This window comes from Neoarius graeffei, chromosome 21 (assembly GCF_027579695.1).
Source record: "Neoarius graeffei isolate fNeoGra1 chromosome 21, fNeoGra1.pri, whole genome shotgun sequence".
Lineage (NCBI taxonomy): Eukaryota > Metazoa > Chordata > Actinopteri > Siluriformes > Ariidae > Neoarius > Neoarius graeffei.
In genome coordinates, this window is record NC_083589.1 from 49,971,867 (window position 1) to 49,987,439 (window position 15,573).

Consider the following 15,573-nt stretch of genomic DNA (forward strand, 5'->3'; position numbering starts at 1 on the left):
AGACTATGGGGGAGACGCGGGGGTTGTTTAAAATTGAGTGATAAGTTATTACTGAAAACTATTGATTAAAAAACAGACACTGAGAAATGGTCCTGTAAACAACTTTACCAATATAAAAGATTACCAGGACTACAAAAATGCAGAAAAATAGGCTTTACTTATCCAAATGCACCTGTTGGTTCAAAAGTTAAAGTGCATAGAACCTCACAGCACAACATGAAGTTACCTTAAAATATAATATAAATGCCTCAGCTTTCATGCAAGAAAAAAAACTATTAATACTAGTACTGTGTGCAGGCAGTCTCTCCTGAAGACTAAATTAAACAATAATTATAAACTAATAAAATAAATGGCTCAGGCTTCATAGAAGAAAAAAAACTATTTGAACAGAATCTCACAGTATGATGCTGAAGCTGCCTAAACAATGGAAAATAAAATACCATTTTGGCAAAAACGTTGGCATCCATTAATTTCTTGTATTAAGTAAAAAAAATATGTTGCCAGATACTGCCGACGTTTTACAGCCCAAAATATGTTCAAAACCCGCCAAAATGCACTTAAAACCGCCCAAAATGGGCAGGAAAACGCGCAATCTGGCAACACAGGCGGCAGTAATGGCTGCACTCGTGTCGAGGATGTAAACACAGTTGACGCGGCAACGGACATACATGACATAGTGGATGTAATTTACGTTCACAACTTTTTTTGCTGTCAGAAATATTTAATATTAAATTTTGTGACTCGACTGACAATAGCCGGAGGCATAACAAGCCATAGCCGGCGATTTGCCGCCGGTGACCGGCTACTTTTGAGACCGCTGGCCAAGTTTTTTCAGAGGCGGACCAATTCGCCTCAAATGGCTTGATTTCAACTGAACTTTTCTGGTATTGCACAAGGTAAAAAACACTGCAGAATGTTACAGATATTTGACCAAAGTTGAATATAAAATAGGAGAATTACATTAATCTTGCTCCTGAATTTACCCATGATATGCACTTTAACAATCTAGCATCTAGACGGTTGCACTGATTGTCTTTAAATTTTCAGGGTAGGTGAGCAATGTTCCGTAGATTACCTGATTAAATTTTGGTGGCAATCGGGTCAAGGTGAAAGTCAACCTTTCGGTCAAAATAATTTTCCGTTATAACTCAAAAACGGTTGCTGATAGACAAACGTTTACTATTATGAGCATATACCGTAGGAACTCCCAGATGGCCTTTCATTTGGCACCATGATCTTTGACCTTGAAACGTCAAACTCAAGGTCACGGATTTTCATAGGACTATAGCCTGACAGCTGATGATTGAGAAATATTACCGTTATCAACATATCTGCAGGGGTGATAGCGTTCCGGCGCCGCGCCAGATTTCTGGCGTACCGCGGCGCCGGAAAAAAAAAAAAATCTAGTTCGCCCATTATCCTGTGTCATTCTGAGATGCGCAGATAGACAGTAAAGGGAATTCGTTCCCTTTACTGTCTATCTGCGCATCTCAGAATGACACAGGATAATGGGCGAACTAGATTTTTTTTTTTCCAGCGCCGCGGTACGCTGGAAATCCGGCGCGGTGCCGGAACGCTATCACCCCTGTATCTGTATAAAAGGAGCGCTGCCGGGCGAGGTTTGTTTTTCCTGGCAACACTTGTTCACGCATGAAGCAGCAAGTGGTTCTCAGCAAAAAAAAAAAAAAAGACGGTGAAAAGATTTGCTGATAGTCATATTGATATACCAGCAACCGATACCCTTCACTATGGAGCACTTGCATGTGACGTCACAGCCGATCCAGATTGTGACAGACGCCATCTTGTAGGTCAAACGCCATATTTCCGCCTTCTACTTCTGGTTCTACTTCTGCTTTTACTTCTACCTTTTCTTCTGGAAAACCCTACTATATACAATTCTACTACAACGGCTGCGGCTACAAGCTCTCCCTAATTGTGCACGTTTTTTATGTGTTTTGTGTGTATTTTTGCGTGTTGTTCGTCTATACCGGACTTCAATATCCACTACAACTGTATGGACTTACTGGACATGGGTTTCCAGCAGAAAATGACGGTTTGTAGCGATTTCCATCGCATGCACAACATTCCGGACGAGATAGCGAGACCAGCGGGGTCTCCGTGGATTGTTATCGGAAGCAAAGCGAAGGAGGCGGCGCCAGGAGCGGAAGCAAAAGCGAGGCTGCAGAGCCGGCCTGTTGACTAAGCTCAGAAAACAGCCACTCAAACCTCCACTGCCAAGCCTCTACCTCTCCAACGCCAGATCCATGTAAACAACACGGACAATTTGGAATTACAGCTGGAATTACCTTATTCTATTCTATAATCGGCTGGTCAGTGCTATACTCAATACTTAAGTGACTTACCCATCCAATGAGGATTCTTGTTTTCAAGATGCCACATCTGAGTCGCTGACAAATCCTGAATTTCTGTAAAGATAACTGTCCAGAGATTTATAAGCACGCAGTGCTTCACCACTGAACAGCGAGGGAAAGTTAATGAGGTAATTATACACGTCCGGGTATTCCGCTGGCAGTTCAAAATCCGGTCGTGAAAACTCTGTCCGGTAAGCCATAAGGCTCACAAATCTGTAGATCGTTTATTTTAGACATATATCTAGTTATCTGTTCATTAGAAAAAGGAGCCGTGTAGTCCGTCGGTTGAAACTGATCCATTCTGTACACGAGTGCAGCAGTATTCAGCGGTGTTTTTTACCGACAAGATGGCGGCTGTGTACTTTCCGGTCACGTGACTGCAAGATCTCTATTGTTTCAGTGTCGAGGCTATACACCTGACCAGACATGAAAAATAATTTTAGCCATTTTAAGAATTGCATGTTATTAAAGGAGGAAGTGGAGGCTCTGTAATATACAATCATAGCAGGAACCCAACGCAGGCTATAATTATATTATGTCTAAGTTAACAGAACATTAGGTGAAGGGCAGGAGCTTTCCAGTGCGCTTGCACTCACTCACTCTGCACAAGGGTAAACAAAAATCATGTGGCTGTTTTCTGGTTACAGCCCATTTTCTTCATGATCAGCAAGCTGCTTTACAACATTATTCAGTTAAACAAATAACAGAGGAGCCTACGTCCCCATTTGTAATAGGGAGAAAAAAAAAAAAAAAGAGCAAAACTTGAAGCAAGATACAATGGCAAGACAAACGCACAGCACTTCTGATTCAACAGAGAGTGAACTCAGAACATCTGCTTCTGGGCAATTCCATGTAAATGTCAACCTCACCATGCAAAAATAAAGCAACATGTAATACATCAAAACCACTCCCAGAGATCTCACCTAGGCCTGTATTTTACAGATGTGAATAAGTTGAACCAATTTGTAACCAACCTAATATGTCACTGTCAGTCTTTCTTTCTTATAATGTAAACCCCAAGCTAAAATCAACTTTGATCATGTACAATTCTATATTATTGCCACAAGCCACAGAAATGTATGCTAAAATCCACAAAACAGCAAAACAATAGCCATCCTAAATATTATTTAAGAACTTTGATAGTTTTAGCTGATATTTAGAGAGTTTTTCAAAGGGGTATGGTGGTTAAATTGCTGATTTTCTAAACATATGCCATGTCTATTTCAGATGCATCACATCCATAACGGAATTTCGTCACATCCATAACGCTGACTTTTCCTTCCGAAACTCTGCATGAAATACAAAATATTTTAAACAAAGATTTTTTAATATTCACCTTGGACCCCTCTATCAAATGGATATCTCCATTTCGACATTAGGTTTACAATTTCACAGAGTTTGATAAAAATGTACAGTCACCCAAGAAAAGTGATACTTTTTCTGTCACATCCATAACGCATCTTTTATTGGCATTTTCTGGCATGCCCTAGATGTACTATGGGAATTGTTCTTGTTCTATCACTTCTCCAGTATGGTACAGCCTTAAAATATGCAACACCTGTTTAAATACTGGGAGACAATAAAACATGCACTGGGTCATTTGTTGCCATTTTGAGTTCAAGTGTCACGTCCATAACGCTGGAATTGCTCTTCTACAGTTTTAGATTTGGTTTGGCACGGCGCCTATAATATAAATTAAAGGGGAATTGAAGGCAAATTTATCCATCAAAATTCTATTTCTCTCATTTTATTAAATATACGAATGCATTTCTGACAGCTATTTTGTCGCTGCTATAGCAATTTATGAGTGTTTGAAATATGCTCTGTAATATATCAGTCCATATGTCAAAGCAATGGCCGTAAACGAGATTCGTTGAGACCTGTGCGAGACATCGTAGGATGGAAGTCAAACGTACAGCGGAAATCAAAGTGACCGACATCTGCCAACGTTATCAAAAGACTCGCGCGCCTTCTTTCGAATGCTGACGTAATCAAGCCGGAAGTTTTCCGTGTCCAAAATCGCTCCCTACTCACTATATAGGGCACTATATAGTGTGGACGCCATTTTGTAGTGCTGTCCGAAACCTTAGTGAGGATTATGTGGAAAATGCGCCCAGTATAATACGTATTTATTATTTTGAAAACCCACCAGCCGTCTGATCTGGCACGTTTTAATTGTGCGACAGTAACGACGTAAATACCAGCGCGACGGACTAGTCCTTATCCTGTCGTCTTTCCAACTCTTCTCAGTTGGTTCGAAGTCGTATGGAATAATCTCCACGTCACGTACACGAGGGAGGCGGATGTACATGCAGAAGTACACAGTTTAATAAAGTGTAGAATATAAGTATATAAAACGAGAATACAGGCAAAAGGGTCGGTCGAGGCGCAAACAGTTCAAAGGCTAAGCGAGGACAAGAACGAGAAACAGGAAATCAAGACAACAGATAGAAAGGCTCTGTAATGCATATCGTAATACTTCACGGTGCAAATGCATCAGCACAATCCTTAAATAGGCAAATAATTGAGCTGAGGTGTGCCTTGTTCACGGCGCGCGTACAGCCCGAGGTGCGCCTTCAGTTGCACGCGCCACAGCGCACAGGACTGACACTCCATCGCTGATGAAGCTGGCAAATCTCGAAATTAATCTAAATTGGAATGATATGGCGATCTGGCCGCTGTGTAAACAGTTTTCAAAATGGCGGCGCTGACACTTCATGTTTGAAGTTTCGCACAAGTCCTGAAGATCGCGCGGATAAGCGACGCCTGCCGTGGACCAAAGGAACTACATTCAACATGGCTAAGAACTGAAAAGGCTGATAAGTGTAATATAATATGCCAAGACGAGTCACGATATAAGGTTAATAAAACCGAAAACGTAATAACACGTTAAGAAATAAAGCAAGTTTAAAAATGACTTCAGTTCTCCTTTAAAGGAACAGTCCACCGTACTTCCATAATGAAATATGCTCTTATCTGAATTGAGACGAGCTGCTCCGTACCTGTCCAAGCTTTGCGCGACCTCCCAGTCAGTCAGACGCGCTGTCACTCCTGTTAGCAATGTAGCTAGGCTCAGCATGGCCAATGGTATTTTTTGGGGCTGTAGTTAGATGTGACCAAAATCTTCCACGTTTTTCCTGTTTATATGACCAGTGATATGAAACAAGTTCAGTTACACAAATTGAAACGTAGCGATTTTCTATGCTATGGAAAGTCCGCACTATAATGACAGGCGTACTAACACCTTCTGCGCGCTTCGGCAGCGCATTGATATCTGAGCTCCGTATCAATGTGCTGCCGAAGCGCGCAGAAGGTGTTAGTACGCCTGTCATTATAGTGCGGACTTTCCATAGCATAGAAAATCGCTACGTTTCAATTTGTGTAACTGAACTTGTTTCATATCACTGGTCATATAAACAGGAAAAACGTGGAAGAGTTTGGTCGCATCTAACTACAGCCCCAAAAAATACCATTGGCCATGCTGAGCCTAGCTACATTGCTAACAGGAGTGACAGCGCGTCTGACTGCGTCTGACTGACTGGGAGGTCGCGCAAAGCTCGGACAGGTACGGAGCAGCTCGTCTCAATTCAGATAAGAGCATATTTCATTATGGAAGTACGGTGGACTGTTCCTTTAAAGTCTCATAATACTGCTTGTAAAGCCCATCCTGGAAACCGGTAGAACAGAAACCCAAAACCCACCATAGAAACGGCATTTAAACTGAACCAGGCCTAGTGAAGCAAGATTACTGTATGTTTTTTTCTAATTAATTTTCTCTCCCCCCCCCCCAAACAACTGAGCACATGCTTCTTCACCTTTGTCTGTCTAAACTAAATATAAAATTATAATGAAATGAAATCAAAATATTCTATTATTGACGGCTATTTAAAAGTAAATGCAATGTAGAAAGATAGGGCTGGCGTTAAGCCTAGGTCACAACCGGACGTACGATTTTTTTTGGCCGTGCGATTTTTGGCGTTTCCCAAATCGCTGCGTTTTTTTTTTTGTGGAGAAAGACGCACGTTGGCCATAAGTTTGTCTTGCAACCTGAAAATAACGTAAGCACCCGTAGAGTTTGTTTGACATGACAAAGAACCTCTGCGGCCGGTCTGCGGCCAGTCTACGGATCGAAAATCAGCACGTCACACGCGCGCCCTCTGTGGGTTTCTTGCACGTAGACCGGCCGTAGGAGCACATACGGCTGGTTGCGACCTAGGCTTTAGCAGCCCTACAACAGCAATGGTGGAGGTGTGGACAAACATGTTTGCGAGCCATCATGCACATGGTATGGCCCAGGCCTATCTTTCACGAGTCAGCATGCCACGTGATCTGTGTACACTTGTTTTTGAGACAACGTGCACATTTGTGATCTTGCTAAGGACTTGACCTCAAACTTGACATTAGATGCTCTTATCCAGAGTGATATCCAACATATCTGGGGAGCTGTTTGGGATTAAGTGCCTTGTTCAAGGGCCCTTCAGCCATTCCTGCTGGTCCAGTGAATCGAACCAGCGATCTTTTGGCCCCAAACTGCTTCTCTAACCATGAGGTCATGGCTTCCCTTTGACAGAGAGCAAATTGGCAACGGAGACCCTTGAAATGCTTCAGCAAGGCTACAACAATGGAGCAACGAACCAGGTTTAGTATATTAAGTGGCATTCAGGCATCAAGAGGGGCAGATTATCACTGGAGGACAACGAGAGTTCAGGGCGATCACAAGATCCTGACACACAATGCACTCAATTTCTTGGACATTTTCAAGCATTGTGCTCGTGAAGCATTTAGGGTCTCCGTTGCTGATTTCCCCAAGTTTGACATGGAGATTGAGGTTTGCTCTCTGCTCAAGTTTGACGTCCATAGTAAAATCAGCGCAGCCTCATGCAGCATACCGACTCATGAAAAAGTTACTGCTCGCTCCTACTGCATGTACATGACCATACCGTACTCTGTTCATTCGCAGCACAAACAGTCTCTGAACTTTGCGACCGCACCTTGTAGTAACAAAACATAGCCAATGTAGAAATACAAATTACTCCACATCACAAGCCACATTCACGGGTACCAGCAATCATCTGGGATACAAATGTACATCTCATCTCATTATCTCTAGCCGCTTTATCCTTCTGCAAGGTCGCAGGCAAGCTGGAGCCTATCCCAGCTGATTACGGGCGAAAGGCGGGGTACACCCTGGACAAGTCGCCAGGTCATCACAGGGCTGACACAGACAACCATTCACACTCACATTCACACCTACGGTCAATTTAGGCCCTGTTTACATTATTTCGAATCAGCGGATCATCAGATTAACGTTTTTAAAACGATTCGCGCGTACACAATTTCTGTGCCCGCAACAAAACCGTTCCCCGTGCACACAGCAACTCCAATACACGGATACGCTAATCACATGACTAATTAGACAGCACATCACATGATCCCAGTGCATATCGGGCATGCGCAAGTCACTCACCACTTGCAAGCACAGTGTGTGAGAGATTGAGTGAGCGAGTGAGAGACAGACAGACAGACAGAGTGAGCAAGCGTGTGTGAGAGAGGAGAGAGAGCAAGCGAGCGAGCGTGAGAGAGTGAGAGAGCATAATCAAAATTTGAAGTTCTTTATGGAAATCAGGGATGCCGTGTCATTGGGACTAAAGAGGAGGTTTGTCAGCAGTCGCGTCACATGACCAACATGGCATGACCAATGCCAGCGAATCAGGAAGGTGGATGTCACAGTGACATTGTCTAATGACGGCGTCAGCTAGAGCTCAGCACTGCGTATCCTCGTTCCTCAATGTTTACACAGCAGCGGATCAGATACGTACTGGGTTGAATACGTGGGCCCTGGCGGATTCAAACTGTTCCGCCTGTGGAGTTGTTTCCCAGCGTTTTAATGTGCACAGACAGTGCATCCGCAACGACAACGATACGGTCTAATGTAAACACCACCTTAGAGTCACCAGTTAACCTAACCTGCATGTCTTTGGACTGTGGGGGAAACCGGAGCACCCGGAGGAAACCCACGCGGACATGGGGAGAACATGCAAACTCCACACAGAAAGGCCCTCGCCAGGCCACGGGGCTCGAACCCGGACCTTCTCGCTGTGAGGCGACAGCGCTAACCACTACACCACCGTGCCACCCCACAAATGTACATAATTCTAATAATTTTGGAAACATGTACTGTATAAAGTGGTCACGGTTGCAGATTCACATATCACAGAAGAGTTAACTATTGTCCTTGGTAGAGGTCCAAGCTCTGAGTGCTGTTCGAATTATGATGCATGATTGGAGAACCTCACCATTTATTCCCCCCCCCCTCAAAAAAACAAAAATGCATGTTCATCTTTTTTACTATCAAGTTCCTTAATCTAGTGGTTCTCATCCCTTTTGCGTCCAGCTGTGACTCCTGATAAATGTAGCTTGAATTTCACAACTCCCTTCTTCTCCCTCAATCATATTACAGTTATCTCCGTTTCTCCTCCAGGGGAAGTGGAATGCACCAAAGCCTTTCAGCTGTGCAATTCACGACTGTTGGAAAAACGTTACATCGGTACCTCTGCTATCATTTCTTGCTCATAACGTTATCTATGTCACATTCAGAAGTTTGCCGATGACACAGCCATCGTTAGGTGTATCAGTGACGACAGAGAGGAGTAGTATAGGAGCCTGGTGAGGGACTTTGCTGTGTGGTGCAACAGGAAGCATCTGCAGCTCAACACCTCGAAGACCAAGGAGCTGGTCATTGACTTTGGGAGGTCCAAACCAAGGTCACGACCAGTTCTGATCGAGGGAGTTGAGGTGGAGGCTGTGGATTCCTACAAGTACCTCGGGATGTGGCTGGACAGCAAGCTGGACTGGACTTGCAACACCAAACACTTATACAGGAAGAGACAGAGCAGGCTATACTTCCTGAGGAGGCTGCGGTCCTTTAACATCTGCAGGAAACTCCTGTGGATGTTCTATCAGTCTGTGGTCGCCAGTGTCCTGTTTTACACCGTGGTGTGCTGGGGGGGGGCAGCACATCCAAGAAGGACACATCCAGGCTGGACAAACTGATCAGGCGGGCCGGCTCTGTGGTCGGCATGAAGCTGGACTCTCTGGTGACGGTGGCAGAGAAGAGGACTATGGACAAACTACTGAACATCATGGACGATGCCAGTCACCCTCTGCACACCGTCATCAGCAACCAGAGGAGCCTGTTCAGTGACAGAATGCTCCTTCCCAAGTGCAGGACGAACAGACTCAAAAACTCCTTTGTCCCTCACGCCATCAGACTGTACAACTCCTCTCTGGGGGGGAGGAGGGGTAACAGGAGGACAGAGGACGCGAAGGAGCAGTAGCCTAGCCTGACAATAAGCAATACCGGACAATGTGCAATATCTCTCCTACCTCCCCCCCTTCTCCCCACCTTTTTTTCTTCCCCCTCCCCCATATCTTATTCTTTTTATACATTTGTATATGTAAATAATTTATCTAGAAGTTTTCTCTATTTCTTTTCTCTGTTTATCTGTAATGATGCTGCTGGAATCTTAATTTCCCTGAGAGAACCCACCCAAAGGGATCAACAAAGTCTTATCTAATGTTACCATGTACAACAGCTATCAAAAACACAGGGGAAAAAACATGGCACTGTTGCCCATGAACGAAAACAACGCTTCGTTTTTGGCAATACTGTACACTAGCTACCCCTGCCAACCTTGCTGGAAGACGTTACGTTTTCACCTTTTTTAAAATTTGCCTTCCCAACATAACTCAAAAAGCAGTGAATGGATTTTGATTAAAATTTTGATGAAAGGCAGGCTATGGGTCAAAGAGCAATTGATTAGATTTTGATGCAAATCCGAATAGGCGTGTAAACATCTGGATATTCCAATATGTGGCTTAGCGAAGGTATCCACTTTACCGAGTGGCCTCTAGTTAGAATATTTTTGGTGTATCAGAATGCAGGCTTTCGTCGCAGTCAAGCTCGCTTTCTGCATACTCCGCCGACGTGATAAATACTGAGAATGTCATAAATTATCAGGAAAATCCATCACTCTTGGAAATGTTTGAGACTTCGGAACAATTTGATTTTTTTTTGGTTGCTTTTGGTGTGCAACGATGGTGCAAAGAGACTTTTGTACAAAGATTTGTCTGTTAATTCTCACCACCAGCTAGTCTGGTTAACACCAGACCATATCACAAGTGAAATATGGTCTGGAATCCGCCTATTGAATTTCTCATAGGGGAGGTGTGGTTTACGATTGTCAACAGCCGTTTATTGGACGCTGCGAATGTCTATCATTTGGCGTATACGTAGCCCATGGCCAATCATGGCAGTTGTACCCGGTGACGTAGTTAGAGCGACGAAGAAAGACTAACGCCAAACGCTGTTTTTTTAAAACAAACTTTCGCTCTAAACTATTCAGAACAGTGTCTAAAGCTTGATCGAAAGTTTGGTTCGTATCGCTCGCCGCCATGTTAAACGTGATCCGTAAACAGTTCCAAATAAACTACAAGCTTCCGTTTGTCGAGTAGTACGCGTCACCGTCTTTCCACCCTCCCCACTCTCTGATTGGCTCCCTAACTCAGGCGAGCCTTTAGACCATAGTTTCCATGCTGTCTTTTCAGATCGGAACGATTGTGCAAAGCAGCATGGGATTTCCCAGGCTAACCACCAGCTTGTGCATTTTAAAAAATGATTAGCATATCATAATATTTTTAGGCAACATCATGAAAATTTCGTTACACCCCTAACCTGGATTCAGTGGCGTCGTTAGGCCACATCACTCAGGGCTATAGCCCCAGGTATTTTTCACCCTCAAAAAAGTAAGCGATTAATAGAAAACAACTTTCTGAAACAGATTGGAACTTGACTTGCAGCGTATGAGACATAATTAGCACATTCAAAATTTTGGTAACCACCTACAGAACAACATTCAGAACTGGTCAGAAGACAACTTATCAAAAAAAAAAAAAAATCCACTATTGTTGGATTTTTCCAAGATGAAAACAGATGGCAAGTCAGTCATCGACCGTGGGTGCGTGTACAGAACATACCAACAGTGTAACCTGTTGAATTACGTTGATGCGCAAAACCCACTCTGTGTAGCCTGGCGATGTTGAATTTACAGTGTAGGGTCTGTATGATCAGCGTGCCAGACGAGCTCTAAAGTTCAAACGGTTTAATGAATATCTACAGTGGGGGTCTATTTGCCCCGACTAAGTTTATTTAACAGGTCAACAAGTGTTTGTGCTCACAGATACCAGTAGCTGCCTGGACATAATTAAGTTACATGTTTTAACGCAACATGTAGCATCAGCCAGCCGACCATCCCATAGCCAGTCTTTGGCATATTAATCACATATAGCGATAAAACATCTTTAATAATGCATGGCAAACAAAAATGTCAACATAAACATATGCTGTCTAGACACCACAAATGAGCTGCTTGAGTCAAGTGAGCCTGGATGCACTGGAGAAAATGGTGCGAGAGTGTGAAAGAGAAACTCGGAAGACATATTTATATCATAGTCTTGCGAGATGGGATGTCATCTGTGATTTTGAATACTGTAATATAATCATGTAGCTTACAATTTGTCTTTTTGTGGTCCTAAAGAAGAGATATGCAAGTGGGAATATTTTTATTAACCTGATGAATTTTACTCATGATACTTAGTCAATTGACCGTGCGTCAGTTTCCTGAGAGACATTACGGGTGTTGATAATAAGGAGACAGAAACTGAAGTGAACTACGTACATTTAAAAAGAGCAAATACAGGAGAAAAAAAAAATCACTAATAAAAAGATATCATGACCTTTGAATGCGTGTGGCTGATATTTCTTGTAAAGTTAGATATAACCTCCCTGACCTATCTGCCTTAAAAAATACAAGTCCCAGGAAAACTTGACTTAACCCCTGGTTTTTTTCCAATAGCTAGAAACACTCCTGCCTGGATTACTGAAACTACATCTGGAATGCTGTGGATGGACCAATCCATCCATCCATCTATCCATCTTCTACCGCTTATCCAGATCCGGGTCACAGGAGTAGCAGCCTAAGCAGAGCAGCCCAGACTTCCCTCTCTCCGACCACCTCCACCAGCTCTTCCAGGGGAATACCGAGGTGTTCCCAGGCCAGCCGAGAGATGTAATCTCTCCATCATGTCCTGGGTCTGACCCAGGGTCTCCTCTCGGTGTGGCATGCCCAGAAAACCTCCCTTGGGAGGCGTCCAGGGGGCATCCTAACAAGGTGCCCAAACCACCTCAACTGACTCCTTTCAATACGGAGGAGCAGCGGTCCTACTCTGAGTCTCTCCCAAATTACCAAGCTCCTCACCCTGTCTCTAAAGGGAGAGCCCAGCCACCCACCTTGCGGAGAAAACTCATTTCTACCACTTGTATCCGCGATCTCATTCTATCGGTCACTACCCACAGCTCGTGACCAAAGGTGAGAGTGGGAACGTAGATGGACCAGTAAATTGAGAGCTTTGCCTTTTGGCTCAGGTGAATGGATAAGGGTCCGTCTCAGAAACTGGTCTCTCATTTGGGACATTATGGTCAAAAAATAAATTTAATTTTACTTTTTTTTTTTTTGCATTTACCTAACACTCAATGTTTCTTTTGTCATGTTTAATAAGAATATAGTATCTTGCTTTATCTGGCCTCCACTGTGGAAATTTTTTTTTTTTATTACAATTCAAATGCTTTTGTAAAATTGATTTCCATATAAAATAACTCCATCATGAAGAATTAAAGCCCCTCCTTCACAGATGAGTGAAAATATTGAATAAATTTTCTCTTTTTGATTGCTTGGGTTAAAAATGCCAAGTTATGATGACTGCATTGATTATTCACTTAAATATGAATAATACGATACATTTTGGGTATTTGATATGGCGAAATAGGACACAATGGAAAAATCAAGAACACACCGGAAAGATGAGAATAACGGCGGTGGTAAAAGAACAGCGACTGTACCGGCTGAAGGTCACGCGGGTCTCTGCTGTGGCACGTGAGCACTGGGACATCATTACTGCACGGCAAAATGGCTGGCCGCAGATTCTATCAAAAGTTCGATCTAAATTGACCCTGGTTGCAAAATATTGGCCAAAAATACGCAAACACTACGAAATATGAAAGATGAAAAAGAAACAATTCTATTGCCTTATACTGCAAGACTAAAACAAACAAACAAAAAAAACCTGTCAAAATTCACCTTTTCAGTGATAACGTCTGAACAGATCACTCACGTAACAGAGAGACCGCAAATGGAAGTACGATCAACTTCTAACTGTTGGAGTGGAAAATTCCATTCCACACACGCAAATTGTTAATGTGTGTCCTTCCCCGCACACAAATAATACGCTACGATAAAAAAAAAAAAAAGACCACAACTCATTTTATAGCTCAGAAATTCATACAAGACCAGCTACCATTGTAACACATTCTGTAAGAAACATTCTACACCTAACTTTCAGCTTTTGTTTTAAAAAACAATATCGCAGATTTATAACTACATTTTTATATGACGTAGTGATTTTAAGTTACTACTTTTGGTGAGGTAGTGACCTTGACCCTGAGGCTTTCCGTTTAGATCAAAACACACGACCGTATTGGTTTTGGGTTTGCGGAAAATGGAGTTACAACGGTGATCAAATATTTTTGCATAATGTTTTATTACGGTTATGATTATTCTGTGAGCGCACCGATCCTTAGGTGTGTAAAGTTACAACTTAAAATACAATTAGTGATAACTGTAGACTTTTCAGTGGACTACAACCTTTTTAAGGGAATGCGGTGTAGTCAACCGTTTATCGTGTCCCAGATCAAGCCGCCATTTTTCCACAAATTCGCAGAATTTTTGCCAAATTCTGAATATTCACATCAAAGATTTAGTTTTATCTGTATTATTTCTTTCATCATTTTATTTCAAATTCAAACCAATGTCACCATTCAAAACCGTATAGTTTATTGACTGAGTGTATTGAGTGGGGTTTCTGAGACAGACCCATAAACCTGAATGTTTAAGGTTTCATCCTTACGTCGTCTCAGGAAGTTTTTCCTTGCCGCAATCGCCTTTAAATGATAACTTTGGAAATAAATTTAACATTTATATGTTTCTGTAAAGCGGCTTTGTGACAATATCCATTATTAAAAGCACCATCCCCAAGCAACTCCAGAACTCTTGAGATTAGTCAAGATGCTCTTTTAAAGGGCAGGAACCATGTACATTGTTCAAGCTGTAGGTCACAGAAACCCTTTCAACCTTGAGCATTGTTTAGAGACAAAGTCTGCAAAGATAACAAGGAAACAGAAGTTAGTAAGAACAGGACAGGACAGGACACTGGCTCCCTGTTGTATTTGAGGTTTAATCCTTGTCTCAATAACAAAAGTATGAGAGCACCACCAGGTAAAGTCACTACTGGACCGTTAGATAGTTATTTCTGGCTCTATACTGTACATATAATGCACTGCGTTCACACAGAGTTGTGCAGTAAATAAACCGTGTTAAAGCCCAGGCTCGGATTATCTGAAGCAGACTTGCTGCACGCGCTCAGCTGTTTAAAGTTAAACCGTAACTGTGTCGCGCGCGATTAAATCTACCAAACGTCTCGTGCTCGTCTAAATTAGATCTAAACTTAACCTGAATTTGTATAAAGCAAGCAAACCAGGACCGCACATTCGACAAAAATATCCCAAAAATAACGAGATGAACTATTAGTAAGACTGATTAAAAATGATTGATTTAAAGTCCTATACAGGAAAAAAAAAAATCCATTTAATGTTCATTCATAAGAAATGACCTACCTTTTCCTTTTGAATTCACACAGGATTCGTTTACAATGATACATAAATATTCTTCAAGATTTTTTTTTTATCCGTTTGTCTCCTCAGAGTCTCTCCCGTCACCCCCGAGTTCCTTCATAGTTAGTTATTTCTTTTCGCCACTTGAAAAAAGAGCCCACTACCGACTACACGCTACTTAGAGAGTTGCTGTCTCTCTGCGCATGCGCCGAAGCAGCAACTCAGTAGAAACATTTCCCAAGTTCTTAATTGATAACTGCGCATGCGCTGAAGCAGCAACTCCGCAGAAACGTTTCCCAAAGTTCTTAATTGATAACTGCGCATGCGCTGAAGCAGCAAATCAGCAGAAAAGTTTCCCAAAGTGCTTAATTGATAACTGCGCATGCGTCGAAGCAGCAACTCAGCAAAAACGTTTCC

General features: G+C 42.6%; 1 protein-coding gene across 3 annotated transcripts in view; it reads right to left on the reverse strand.

The window, feature by feature from the left end:
* ppfibp1a (PPFIA binding protein 1a) overlaps positions 1–15,323 on the reverse strand; it is a 95,732-nt gene extending 80,409 nt beyond the window's left edge. For all 3 annotated transcript variants that reach the window (XM_060903313.1, XM_060903312.1, XM_060903311.1), the window contains exon 1: positions 15,160–15,323. The gene's annotated coding sequence lies outside the window, so the exon portion shown is untranslated. The remainder of the gene's footprint in view (positions 1–15,159) is intronic.
* Positions 15,324–15,573: the final 250 nt, after the last annotated feature.